Source organism: Lithobates pipiens, unplaced genomic scaffold (assembly GCF_037356315.1).
Source record: "Lithobates pipiens isolate NorthernLeopardFrog02 unplaced genomic scaffold, aLitPip1_a1.2 Scaffold_25, whole genome shotgun sequence".
Classification (NCBI taxonomy): domain Eukaryota; kingdom Metazoa; phylum Chordata; class Amphibia; order Anura; family Ranidae; genus Lithobates; species Lithobates pipiens.
In genome coordinates this window covers 151,437,702-151,451,528 of record NW_027507787.1, presented here as the reverse complement: position 1 = coordinate 151,451,528, position 13,827 = coordinate 151,437,702, and the positions used below count along the sequence as shown (strand labels likewise).

At 45.7% G+C, this 13,827-nt stretch overlaps 2 long non-coding RNA genes across 2 annotated transcripts; one reads left to right on the top strand and one right to left on the bottom strand.

Annotated features, from left to right (window-relative positions):
- Nucleotides 1-5,711: 5,711 nt before the first annotated feature.
- On the bottom strand, nucleotides 5,712-7,757 carry LOC143930571 (uncharacterized). Its single transcript, XR_013262797.1, has 3 exons — nucleotides 6,948-7,757; nucleotides 6,030-6,288; nucleotides 5,712-5,942 (listed from the first exon to the last, which is right to left on the bottom strand). It is a non-coding gene; the product is annotated as an uncharacterized LOC143930571 (long non-coding RNA).
- Nucleotides 7,758-11,342: 3,585 nt separating this feature from the next.
- Nucleotides 11,343-13,387, top strand: LOC143930568 (uncharacterized). The gene is made up of 3 exons (XR_013262796.1): nucleotides 11,343-12,152; nucleotides 12,811-13,069; nucleotides 13,157-13,387. It is a non-coding gene; the product is annotated as an uncharacterized LOC143930568 (long non-coding RNA).
- Nucleotides 13,388-13,827: the final 440 nt, after the last annotated feature.

Sequence of the window (13,827 nt, the reverse complement as noted above, 5' to 3'; positions counted from 1 at the left end):
TTGCAGGTAATAGCCTGCAGAGCTGATCTGTGTATTCTGAAGGCGGGGGAGTCTCCTAATGTCAGAATAGACAATGACAATAGGCAATGTCAGGCTTTCCCTTCCCACCAGGGAGTCCGGGACTGAAGCTGGCCATAGAGATGATGGAGGACCGAAACATCCCCAATCATCTCTATGGTCTAAGAAACCGGAAACAACAAGTATTTGATTTCCGTAAACAAACCGTTACCAGCCTGTGACAGTGGCTGATCAATATGATAATTGTAACGTTTATAAGCATTTTATATAAAATGTTATCTCTGTTTTATCATCGTATTGTCAGACCGCGTCTGATTGAAGCTCCGGATGGAACCACCCACACTGCACTGGCAGGGAGGGGGCGGAGTCAGTGCTCAGACTCATTCAGATCTGAAGAGCCTGAAAGCTATACAATAAACAGCCAACTTTTTTTCAGCCAAACTGCTAAGGATAGCCTACAAAATACATGAAAAGAATCTGAGTGCTCCACCTACTGGCTGAAAATGAGAATACCATGTAATCAGACCCCCCCCCCCCCCTGCAAGAAATACAGTTTATTATTCAAAAGTGTTTAAGAAAATACAAGCAAACATAAGACACATTCACTTCATTAGTTTTGGTTAAAATTTTATTCCATCTCTAATAAATACTAAGAATTGAATTTGTATAGCTCTCTTCTCCTTGTGAACTCAAAGCACTTAGCAGGAGAGTCAGTTATCTTGGCAATTGCGTTGGCTGGGAATCGAACCCGGGTCAGCTGCTGGGAAGGCAGCTATGCTCACAAACGCAATGTAGCATGTCTTTGGAGTGTGGGAGGAAACCGGAGTACCCGGAGGAAACCCACGCAAGCACAGGGAGAACATGCAAACTCCATGCAGGTGTGGTGTCCTGGTCAGGATTTGAACCAAGGGCCCCAGTGCTGCAAAGCTCACCACTAAGCCTCTGTGCTGCCCATATGTGGCCTTTGTTCTCTAAGGCCCGCCCCCGCTAAGCGGGGTACATCAGTGATGTCCGATAGAGCTTAGATATGATGCCTTCAGCTCTAGATTGTCACATGGACGGGTTAGGTGACATCGTCCATCTTATGTCCCTCTGTGAAGATGAGGGGAACTCTTCTTCTGTAATGTTTGTCTGTGCAATGTAAAAACATGTGATCTCTATTCTCTAAGGCCCGCCCCCGCTGAGCAGGATAAACCAGTGATGTCTATTGGGGGGTTGCGCTGAGCATACATGGATCAAAATTTAGCCGTTTCAGAAGGGACTATGTGTGACCACTGTGGTTAAATATAAGACTTCGGCCGCCCCGTTGGCATATTTTCGTTTGCTCAGCACTGCAGCTAATAGGCTGCAGCGCTGATCTGTGTATTCTGAAGGCGGGGGAGTCTCCTAATGTGAGAATACAATGACCCAGCGAGGAAGATCCCCCTCCACCTTGAATTTGTGTGTATTGGGGTCTCCACACTGATTGCGATCTTCCATTCTTCTGCTGCAGATCTGCTGACATGAGGAGTTCCCGGCAATGCACCAGCGGTAGGAAGGTTTCTGGGTTTTTACTCCAACCTTTTCCCCATTCTAAAAGTAGGAGTCTATAGGCTACATTCACATCTTCTGTACTTCCATACCTCCTGTACCTCCATACAACGGTTGGTGTCAGCGGGGCAGAGGACACCGTGCAACTCAAATTAATCATAAAGGAGTTGTGCTACCTAAAAATTACAATTATAAACAACTCACTATGGGGGGGTGAAGGGGTGGCTCTTTTAATAAGATGGTCGCCTAAGGCCTCGTACTCCCAGGGGCCTTGGAGCTGACTACTTTGCCTAGTTAAAGAGCCACCTCTGCAAATTTAACCACTTAAGTAAATTAAAATATAAGACAACAGTAAAGTTAGCCCAATTTTTTTTATACTGTGAAAGATAATGTTACGCAGAGAAAATTGATACCCAACTGGTCACGCTGCAAAATTGCGCCCTCTCGTGGAATGGCAACAAACTTTTACCCTTAAAATTCTCTCTCCATAGGCGGCGTTTAAAAAATTCTACAGGTTGAATGTTTTAAGTTACAGAGGAGGTCTAGAGCTAGAATCATTGCTCTCGCTCTACCGATCTCAGCGATACCTCACGTGTGTAGGGACGGCGGGAGAGGGCCCCCCTCCTCTCCCGACGCCGATAAAAGTGATCTTGCGGCGAATCTAGCAGCTGCAGAGACCATTTTTATCTGAAGAAGAGGTAGCTAGCTGCTTCCATAACAACAATATTCCTCTGCAAAGTACCAACGTATAACGATGATGGGTGGTCTGGAAGAGTGGTCAACTAGGCAAAGTAGGCAGCCGCCAATGCCCCTGGAAACACGAGGCCTTAGGCGACCTCCTAATTTGCCTAATTAAAAGAGCAGCCTCTGCCCTTCACCCCCCACAGTGAGTTGTTTAGAACCGTAATTTTTAGGTAGCATGACTCCTTTATGATTATTTTGAGTTGCATGGTGTCCTCTGCCCTACTGACACCAACCACTACTCTACTAACACCGTCTTGCTTTCCTGACCATGTCCAGTGCTCTGTCGACTCTGTCCTCTACCATGCTGGTACCGTTCATTGCCCAAATGATTAAAAACCAGCGTGCTACTGACACTGTCCACTGCTCTATGGACAGTGTCCGCTGTCCACACACCGTCCACCACTGACACTGACCTCTGCCCCACTGAGAACATCTACTGCCCTACTGACATTGTCCACTCTACAGCACTCAATCATCTGGGGCGAAGCACTTGATGGTAGATTGTCATCACATGGTGGACGGCCAATAGCAGTTGGTCACCCAATCCTGCTGCTTTCTTTACTTGTGATGTCTTTACTTGTGTATGCTCTTGCTTTCCTGACCATGTCCAGTGCTCTGCTGACACTGTCATCTGCCATACTGGCACTGTCCATTGCCCTAAGCATAGCATCCAGTGCTTTACTGACACTGTGCACTGCTCTACTGACACTGTCCTCTGTCCGCACACCGTACTCTGCTGTACTGATACCACCAACTGCTTTCCTGACCCTGACCATTGATCTGAGGAGATCAACCTCTGCCATACTGACACCATCCACTGCTCTGCTCACAACACCCTCTGGTCTACCGACACTGTCTTCTGCTCCATTGAAATCATCTACTGTTCTATTGACACGGTCCACTGCCCTAGTGACACCGTCCACTGCCATAGTGACACCGTCCACTGCCCTAGTGACACCGTCCATTGATGGTGGATTGCTGTTATCACATGGTGGGGTCATGTCACCTGTCTTTTGTGTAGTGATAGGACGTATAATAGCGCTGGGTCGCCTGAGGCTGCTATTTTTCCTAACCCCATTTATCTGGGGTGCTTCAGCTCGTGATGGTTGGGTGCCGCTGCCAATCTGTGTGGTGGTGTCTTCAGTCTTTCGTCGGGTGATAAGACGGGGAATGGCACTGGGTCGCCTGCTGTTTTTCCTTAGGTCAATCACCCAGGGCAAAGCATGTAATGGTTGAGCGCTGTTACCACATGGTGGGGTGATGCCATCCGTCCTTCGTGGGTTGATAGGACGCGGAATAGCACTGGGTCGTCTGAGGCTGCTGTTTTTCCTGGGCTCATTTATCTTGGGTGAAGCAAGTGGGGTGCTGCTGCCAATCTGTGTGGTGGTGTCTTCAGTCTTTCGTCGGGTGATAAGACGGGGAATGGCACTGGGTCGCCTGCTGTTTTTCTTTAGGTCAATCACCCAGGGCAAAGCATGTAATGGTTGAGCGCTGTTACCACATGATGGGGTGATGCCATCCGTCCTTCGTGGGTTGATAGGACGGGGAATAGCACTGGGTCGTCTGAGGCTGCTGTTTTTCCTGGGCTCATTTATCTTGGGTGAAGAAAGTGGGGTGCCGCTGCCAATCTGTGTGGTGATGTCTTCAGTCTTTCGTTGGGTGATAAGACGGGGAATGGCACTGGGTCGCCTGCTGTTTTTCTTAAGCTCAATCACCCAGGGCAAAGCATGTAATGGTGGAGCGCTGTTAGCACACGTTGGGGTGATGCCGCCCGTCTTTCGCAGGTTGATAGGACGGGGAATAGCACTGGGTCGTCTGAGGCTGTTGTTTTTCTTGAGCTTAACCATCTGGGATGAAGCACGTGATGGTGGGGCCATGTCCTCACTTGATGGTGGGGCCATGTCCTCACTTGATGGTGGGGCCATGTCCTCACTTGATGGTGGGGCCATGTCCTCACTTGATGGTGGGGTCATGTCCTCACTTGATGGTGGGGTCATGTCCTCACTTGATGGTGGGGCCATGTCCTCACTTGATGGTGGGGCCACATTCTCACTTGATGGTGGGGCTATGTCCTCACGTGATGGTGGGGCGGTGATGTTATGATTTGATGTTGTGGAGAATCGTTTGAACGACTTGAAGTATATTACCAGCAGCGCCTGCAATATTGCGAGCAGCACCAGCAGCATCGCAGGCAGCACTGGCTGTATGATGACAAGCCCCAGAGAGTATTCTGACCAGATCTCCGCCACAATATTTCTAAGCAGGGGCAGGCCTGTACTGTCTAAGACCAGCCCCTCGCTGGACCAGAAGAAATCAGATCTGACCAGCTCTTCATAAAAGAATTCCATCAGCTGCAGGAGCATCAGAAGTTCTCCTAATATCTTGGCCAGAACATCTCTGCGCAGGATGTATTTCAGAATGATAATACTTACCCAGATTGTCATCTTTACCCAGAATGCAGTGCTGGCCAGTAATGGGAACCAGCTAGAGGGTTCCACTGGCTCGTTTGCCATTTCTCTGACCTGTCCCCTCACAGGTTCCTCCATGGGCTTGATAGCCACATTCTTCTCTGCCATGAGAATCTCTGGAGGTTGGTTTTCCGTTGTGCTGACCATGTCCTTCATGGTTGTTGTGATAATTGCCCCCTCATCCAGCATGTGGATATCTGGGGGGTCTATGGTGACGTTCCGTCTTCCTCCCCATGGGAGTAAAAACATAAGAATCAAGGTGAGGATTGGACGCCTCATTCTTATATTAATTGTAATTGATACAAAAAAATCAATTACTACAGCAAATCTAGAAATAAATCAGCTCTCGCCGATCAAAAAGAATCAACTGACACTAAAATCAAATCACTGGAGTTCCAATACAATGAAACACACAGAGATCTGAAGGAGCTTCTCTAAATAGAACCTGTCTCTTCAGAGATGCAGTCAACTGACACGTCTGTGTGGCTGCACACGGCTGTTTATAGCCTCAGGTCATGTGACCACAGTGACAGTGAGGGGGAGGAGACTTTACATCCCCATGGAAACCAGGAAGTGGCGTGACAAGAACAAGAGGCGGCTGTGATTGGAGGTCCTGATGGCTCAGGGAGGAGGACTGACCAATCAGGAGTGGAAGGGGGAGGAGCTACAGGTCCCAGCATTTCCCGCTCTCCCCATAGAGATCTGTGTATGGAGGACTACATCTCCCAGCATGCCCAGCTAGGGTTGCCACATCATCCCTTTAATCCAGGACACACATTAATTACACAGGTTCTATAGCTGATTAAGGTGGTAATTAAACTCACTTGTATTGGAAAGAACACACTGCTGACAAGAGCAAAAAGGGTGCTGCTCACCCCTATAAATCAGAAAATCAAAACGAATTCCCCCACCAACGGGATTTTTAGGCAGCAATAAACAATAAGCATAGCATACTATATAAAAAAGATTACTTTATTGTGTGGTAAAAACATGAGCTTCACCCAGGTATTTAAAATAAAAAGATATAACTAGAACCAAGCTTGTACATACAAAAATTACAATGACAATTGGGCATACACTAAGCAGACCTAACTATAAATATACTGTATAAGATTAGTAACAGCAAAAATAAATTTATAGTTCTAACGCGTTTCAACCACTAGGGTCTTCTTCAGAGATAGTCTGTTGATAGAGAGACAAGATACAACTTAATAAATCTATCGAATAGGATTAGTATTAAACATATTCCAGATTTGTTAGAGTAATTACCCAGTATGGTATTGCCGAGAGGTTCATACAAATTATAGTGCTTAATGGTGGAGTTTACCCAGGTTCACGCTTAGGCGTCCTTCACAAGTTACAAAAGATATATGGTCCATGCATCTCGCCACAGAATCCAGCAGTGGGGTGAGGGTCGGAAGCCCAGAGGCGCGGCTCACGAGCGGTCACACGACAAAACCCTATGCCCCACAAAAATTGTAGGGAATAGGTGCAAGCGTAGGCAGCCTGCCTGTATGGTAAGTCACGCCTGTGATGAAAATCCCAACATAATCGCAATTAGACATATATATTTTTATATTTGTTTTTTATATTCTATATTATATATATATAGACCCACATATGGGGTATGGAGATATCTTATATAAGTTTTGTGTGCATATAAAGGGAATATCCCCAGATATCTATATTCACATAAAAAAAAAAAAAAAAAAAAAAAAAAAAAGGGGAAGGAGGGGGGGGAAAAAAGGGAAGGGAATGGGGGGAAAGAAAAACAAAACTCAAAAACCAAACACGTATTAAAAAGAAGAAACAGAAACAACAAACGTGGTTGGGAATCAAAAGAAAACAAACGTGAGAAGACCTGTGGTAGGAATAGTGTGTGGGATGACAACCCGATATTGGGTAACTGAAGTGAATGAGTGAGTGAATGATGTGCAGGTGAAGTGAATAATGAGGTGAAAAGGTGTGGGTGTGGGTGTTATGAAAAGAATTAAAGGGATAACATGTTAAGAAATCAGAGTGACAATGGAAAGAGTGCATGGGGGTGCTAGTGACGGATAGAGGTAAAGATGAAAATGCATAAAAATGCTGATGTTGAACTAGTGAGAGGTGACAAAAAAAAAAAAAAAAAAAAAAAAACATTCAGATGTGATAAACCATGTTTATACTGAGAGTGATAACAGTTACCTGGATAGCTGGGCTGAACAAAAGATTCCCAAAATGGAAAAGGGGAGACAGCAGCTGGGAAACTATCCCGGGAAGAGTGCCAGATACGGTCAATAACTCCTAGTCCATAGGGGCACCCCCATCTAAGAATGAATAGAATGATAAGGGGAGCTAGCTGTTAGAAAAGCTAGTTTTTCAGAAGTTTATTTAAGTAAAATGGGGGCATGTCAGCCAGGTTAGCAAATAGTCAAACTTACCAACCAGGGATTCAAAGATACGAGAGTCCTTGTTTGTGTACAGGAGCTGATGTTTGCTGCCAAGTATACTGTGTTATATAGAGCCCCGGGATTGCATCACAGGCATGGCCGCCCACCCATTGGCTGGTACCGCCTATTATTGCTTGGCCGCCTAAACAGGTCGACCTCGTGTGAACGCCCCGGCGTCCCGGAAGGTCGTAAAGCGACCCCGAAACGACGTCACTTCCGACGCAAATGCACGACGTGATTGCGTCACGTCCGTCCGTACGAAGGGACAGACGAACGTGAGGCACGTCCGGAAGTGTTCAGGGACGCCGCCGACAAGGAAATACGTGTCTCCAATGGCTGGGCGGGACCAGCCCGCACCAGTCATATAGGGAGACATCTGTGGAGAGAGCCCTGCATGTGCACAGACAGGGGTCCCTCCTACCCTTGTCGGGGAGTCGCGCGAAAAAGGCAAACAGCCCCCCACACACCACCTCCTCCACATAAAAGCGGAAGGGCATTGGAAACAATGTGCGGGGGGACCATAAAAGTGGGGGACAAGCGTAAACCCGGGTCAGGTCAATGTGGGGATATGTCGCTACTATCCAATACCTCCCCTGGCCCCCAGAACAGGGATGGGGTGAAGGTGTGTGGGTAGAGAGCAGGGAGGGGAGAAAAAAAAAAAAAAAAAAAAAAAAAAAGCGGGGGGGGGGGGGGGAGAGGGACAGGCGACCGATCCCAACACACCATTAGCTAAAAGAAGCCATTTGCTTAACCAAAGATAATAATAAAATAACATCTTTTTCAGATTATTACATATACACATATAGTATGCATGTCCCGACGTGCAAACGCACGTCTTTATTCAAGGACAGACCGAGTAAATATATAGCTAAGAGAATATATACAAACAGCAAAAATAAAGTGATAACATAATTATACAGTGAATCACAGGAGAATATGATGTTCAGCTGCGAACACTATACCATGGTACCCTGTTTAGTTGTAATCATAATAATTAGAGATTATCAATAATTTATGAGAGGGGCATGGTCAGGGGGTGTTCCTAGACACTTACTAAAGAGTTAGAGAGGAGAAAAAGAGGAAACATAAAGGAGAACGGGCTCACAAAGAAAAGGGGCAGGTACACCCGGTTTCTACTGTGTCCTCCCTGAGGAGAACCCCTTTAGGAAGGGAGCGAAAGAGACCGATTCATTCAGGCCTGGGAAAGAGGTGGCATCCAATTTATGTATCCACCTCTGTTCCCGTTGTAATAGGGTCTTATTCCAGTCGCCCCCCCGAGCAGGTATGTGTATACGGTCCAGGGCAGTAAATGTAAACTTAGGCATTCTATAGTTGTGTATTTGCACAACGTGACGTCCAATCGGCAGGTAATAGTTGCCAATTTCCATGCTGTACACATGTTTAGACATTCGGCGATGGAATTCCTGTTTTGTTTTGCCTACGTAGTACGCCCCACACTCGCATTCTAAAAAGTAAACCACACCCCGTGTCTGACAATTCACGAAGTGTGTAGGTCGAAAGTTGGCACCGTTTGGTAGACGGAAGGTTTTATCACGTCTAATATGTTTACAACATGAGCAGTGATTGCAAGGGAAGGAGCCGAAAACTGAGCAGTGTTTGGACCTTTTGTTCTCATTCCTATATTCGCTCTGCACCAGTTTATCGTATAGTGAAGAGGCCCTTTTGAAAGAGATAAGGGGGCGTGCTGGAACCAGACAGCCGATCTTAGGATCGTCTTTTAAGATCGACCAATATTTTTGGATAATACCCAAAATGATATTGTGTTGTTTACTGAAGCGCATAGTGATCCTCAGTGGGTCCGCTGTAGGGTCATTGCGTTCCTTTTTAGAGAACAAGAGGTCCCTGCGTGGTAACACTGCAACTTTGTTGTAGGCCCTGCGAAGGCAGGAGCGACTATATCCTCGCGCAAGGAATCTAGTCTGAAGTTTCTGTGCCTCTTCTTTAAAGAGACTGTCATTAGAACAGTTTCTGCGGAGGCGGAGATATTGGCCGTAGGGTATAGACCGTTTTAGGGCCACAGGGTGGAAGCTATCTGCGTGCAATACCGTGTTGCCGGCAGTGCTTTTTCGGTATAGAGAGGTGAAAATGGAATTATCTGGGGTGCGTCCTATAGTGACATCTAAGAACGTAATGCTCTGAGTGTCATATATCACAGTAAACTTGAGGTTATATGTGTTTATATTCATGCAAGACATAAATTCCAACAGGGCAGCCTCCGATCCCTCCCAGACGACGAGGACGTCATCGATATACCGCCGCCACATAGCAATGTGGCGCGTGTATTCGAGGAGGCCCTCGTCATCCAGGAGGGACTTTTCCCACTCCCCCAGGTACAGGTTGGCGTAGGCCGGGGCACAACAAGTGCCCATGGCCACGCCCTGCACCTGGAGGTAGTGGGAGTCATTAAATAGGAAGAAGTTGTGATGTAAGATGTAATCAAGTCCGTCCACTATAAATTCGTTGACTTCGAATTTATATCTCCCACTTAGTTGGAGTAGATTTTGTATAGCCTTGATCCCCTTTTCATGTGGGATCGAGCTATACAGTGCCTCCACATCAATTGCCACTAAGATGGAGTTAGCAGTTAAGGTGTGGTTCTCAATGGTTTGTAGTAGATGCGTTGTATCCTTCACATATGAGGGCATACTCAAAACAAATGGCTGTAGAAATGAATCAATAACTTTACTGAGATTTTCAGTTATTCCCCCTTTCCCTGAAACGATCGGCCGGCCAGGAGGTCTTGTTTGGCATTTATGGATCTTTGGTAAACTGTAAAAGGTGGCAGCCTTAGGGTATTTAATTCCAATAAAGGCATGTTGGTCCTTTGTAATGCCACCCTGAGCCAAGGCTGCATCTATTAACTTGTAGAATTTGTTGTAAAAAGTCTGTATTAATGTACTCGGGATAGTCCTATACCATTCTTTGTTATCTAGAATCTCTTGGCACATGCGTACATAATTTGAGTTGTCCATAAGGACAACATTGCCCCCCTTGTCGGAGGGTTTTATTGTGATGTTGATGTTGTTTGTCAGCATGTGAAGAGCTTTTATTTCTTCTACATTTAGGTTGTTAGGGTGAGATTTCCTGCTCACTGCTCAGTTTTCGGCTCCTTCCCTTGCAATCACTGCTCATGTTGTAAACATATTAGACGTGATAAAACCTTCCGTCTACCAAACGGTGCCAACTTTCGACCTACACACTTCGTGAATTGTCAGACACGGGGTGTGGTTTACTTTTTAGAATGCGAGTGTGGGGCGTACTACGTAGGCAAAACAAAACAGGAATTCCATCGCCGAATGTCTAAACATGTGTACAGCATGGAAATTGGCAACTATTACCTGCCGATTGGACGTCACGTTGTGCAAATACACAACTATAGAATGCCTAAGTTTACATTTACTGCCCTGGACCGTATACACATACCTGCTCGGGGGGGCGACTGGAATAAGACCCTATTACAACGGGAACAGAGGTGGATACATAAATTGGATGCCACCTCTTTCCCAGGCCTGAATGAATCGGTCTCTTTCGCTCCCTTCCTAAAGGGGTTCTCCTCAGGGAGGACACAGTAGAAACCGGGTGTACCTGCCCCTTTTCTTTGTGAGCCCGTTCTCCTTTATGTTTCCTCTTTTTCTCCTCTCTAACTCTTTAGTAAGTGTCTAGGAACACCCCCTGACCATGCCCCTCTCATAAATTATTGATAATCTCTAATTATTATGATTACAACTAAACAGGGTACCATGGTATAGTGTTCGCAGCTGAACATCATATTCTCCTGTGATTCACTGTATAATTATGTTATCACTTTATTTTTGCTGTTTGTATATATTCTCTTAGCTATATATTTACTCGGTCTGTCCTTGAATAAAGACGTGCGTTAGCACGTCGGGACATGCATACTATATGTGTATATGTAATAATCTGAAAAAGATGTTATTTTATTATTATCTTTGGTTAAGCAAATGGCTTCTTTTAGCTAATGGTGTGTTGGGATCGGTCGCCTGTCCCTCTCCCCCCCCCCCCCCCGCTTTTTTTTTTTTTTTTCTCCCCTCCCTGCTCTCTACCCACACACCTTCACCCCATCCCTGTTCTGGGGGCCAGGGGAGGTATTGGATAGTAGCGACATATCCCCACATTGACCTGACCCGGGTTTACGCTTGTCCCCCACTTTTATGGTCCCCCCGCACATTGTTTCCAATGCCCTTCCGCTTTTATGTGGAGGAGGTGGTGTGTGGGGGGCTGTTTGCCTTTTTCGCGCGACTCCCCGACAAGGGTAGGAGGGACCCCTGTCTGTGCACATGCAGGGCTCTCTCCACAGATGTCTCCCTATATGACTGGTGCGGGCTGGTCCCGCCCAGCCATTGGAGACACGTATTTCCTTGTCGGCGGCGTCCCTGAACACTTCCGGACGTGCCTCACGTTCGTCTGTCCCTTCGTACGGACGGACGTGACGCAATCACGTCGTGCATTTGCGTCGGAAGTGACGTCGTTTCGGGGTCGCTTTACGACCTTCCGGGACGCCGGGGCGTTCACACGAGGTCGACCTGTTTAGGCGGCCAAGCAATAATAGGCGGTACCAGCCAATGGGTGGGCGGCCATGCCTGTGATGCAATCCCGGGGCTCTATATAACACAGTATACTTGGCAGCAAACATCAGCTCCTGTACACAAACAAGGACTCTCGTATCTTTGAATCCCTGGTTGGTAAGTTTGACTATTTGCTAACCTGGCTGACATGCCCCCATTTTACTTAAATAAACTTCTGAAAAACTAGCTTTTCTAACAGCTAGCTCCCCTTATCATTCTATTCATTCTTAGATGGGGGTGCCCCTATGGACTAGGAGTTATTGACCGTATCTGGCACTCTTCCCGGGATAGTTTCCCAGCTGCTGTCTCCCCTTTTCCATTTTGGGAATCTTTTGTTCAGCCCAGCTATCCAGGTAACTGTTATCACTCTCAGTATAAACATGGTTTATCACATCTGAATGTTTTTTTTTTTTTTTTTTTTTTTTTGTCACCTCTCACTAGTTCAACATCAGCATTTTTATGCATTTTCATCTTTACCTCTATCCGTCACTAGCACCCCCATGCACTCTTTCCATTGTCACTCTGATTTCTTAACATGTTATCCCTTTAATTCTTTTCATAACACCCACACCCACACCTTTTCACCTCATTATTCACTTCACCTGCACATCATTCACTCACTCATTCACTTCAGTTACCCAATATCGGGTTGTCATCCCACACACTATTCCTACCACAGGTCTTCTCACGTTTGTTTTCTTTTGATTCCCAACCACGTTTGTTGTTTCTGTTTCTTCTTTTTAATACGTGTTTGGTTTTTGAGTTTTGTTTTTCTTTCCCCCCATTCCCTTCCCTTTTTTCCCCCCCCTCCTTCCCCTTTTTTTTTTTTTTTTTTTTTTTTTTTTATGTGAATATAGATATCTGGGGATATTCCCTTTATATGCACACAAAACTTATATAAGATATCTCCATACCCCATATGTGGGTCTATATATATATAATATAGAATATAAAAAACAAATATAAAAATATATATGTCTAATTGCGATTATGTTGGGATTTTCATCACAGGCGTGACTTACCATACAGGCAGGCTGCCTACGCTTGCACCTATTCCCTACAATTTTTGTGGGGCATAGGGTTTTGTCGTGTGACCGCTCGTGAGCCGCGCCTCTGGGCTTCCGACCCTCACCCCACTGCTGGATTCTGTGGCGAGATGCATGGACCATATATCTTTTGTAACTTGTGAAGGACGCCTAAGCGTGAACCTGGGTAAACTCCACCATTAAGCACTATAATTTGTATGAACCTCTCGGCAATACCATACTGGGTAATTACTCTAACAAATCTGGAATATGTTTAATACTAATCCTATTCGATAGATTTATTAAGTTGTATCTTGTCTCTCTATCAACAGACTATCTCTGAAGAAGACCCTAGTGGTTGAAACGCGTTAGAACTATAAATTTATTTTTGCTGTTACTAATCTTATACAGTATATTTATAGTTAGGTCTGCTTAGTGTATGCCCAATTGTCATTGTAATTTTTGTATGTACAAGCTTGGTTCTAGTTATATCTTTTTATTTTAAATACCTGGGTGAAGCTCATGTTTTTACCACACAATAAAGTAATCTTTTTTATATAGTATGCTATGCTTATTGTTTATTGCTGCCTAAAAATCCCGTTGGTGGGGGAATTCGTTTTGATTAAACTCACTTGTGCCTTATCTGTATTAAATCAGCCTCGGAAACCTGTGTAATTAATATGTGTCCTGGATTAAAGGGATGATGTGGCAACCCTATGCCCCGCTCTCCCCATAGAGATCTGTGTTAATGTTGTGTAGATATGTGATGGGAATATAATATCCCCCCCATGGCGGCTCTCCGGGGTACACACAGCATGGATGACTCCATGAGATCACATTATATTACTATACATCATGAGGAGAAGCTCAGACTGGCACCAACCGTTATCAAAGATAGCCGCTGGGGGGGCAGTGAGGGGGAGGAGACTTCACTGTCATGTGACATCCCCATGGAAACCAGGAAGTGGCCTGACAAGAACAAGAGGTGGCTGTGATTGGCGGT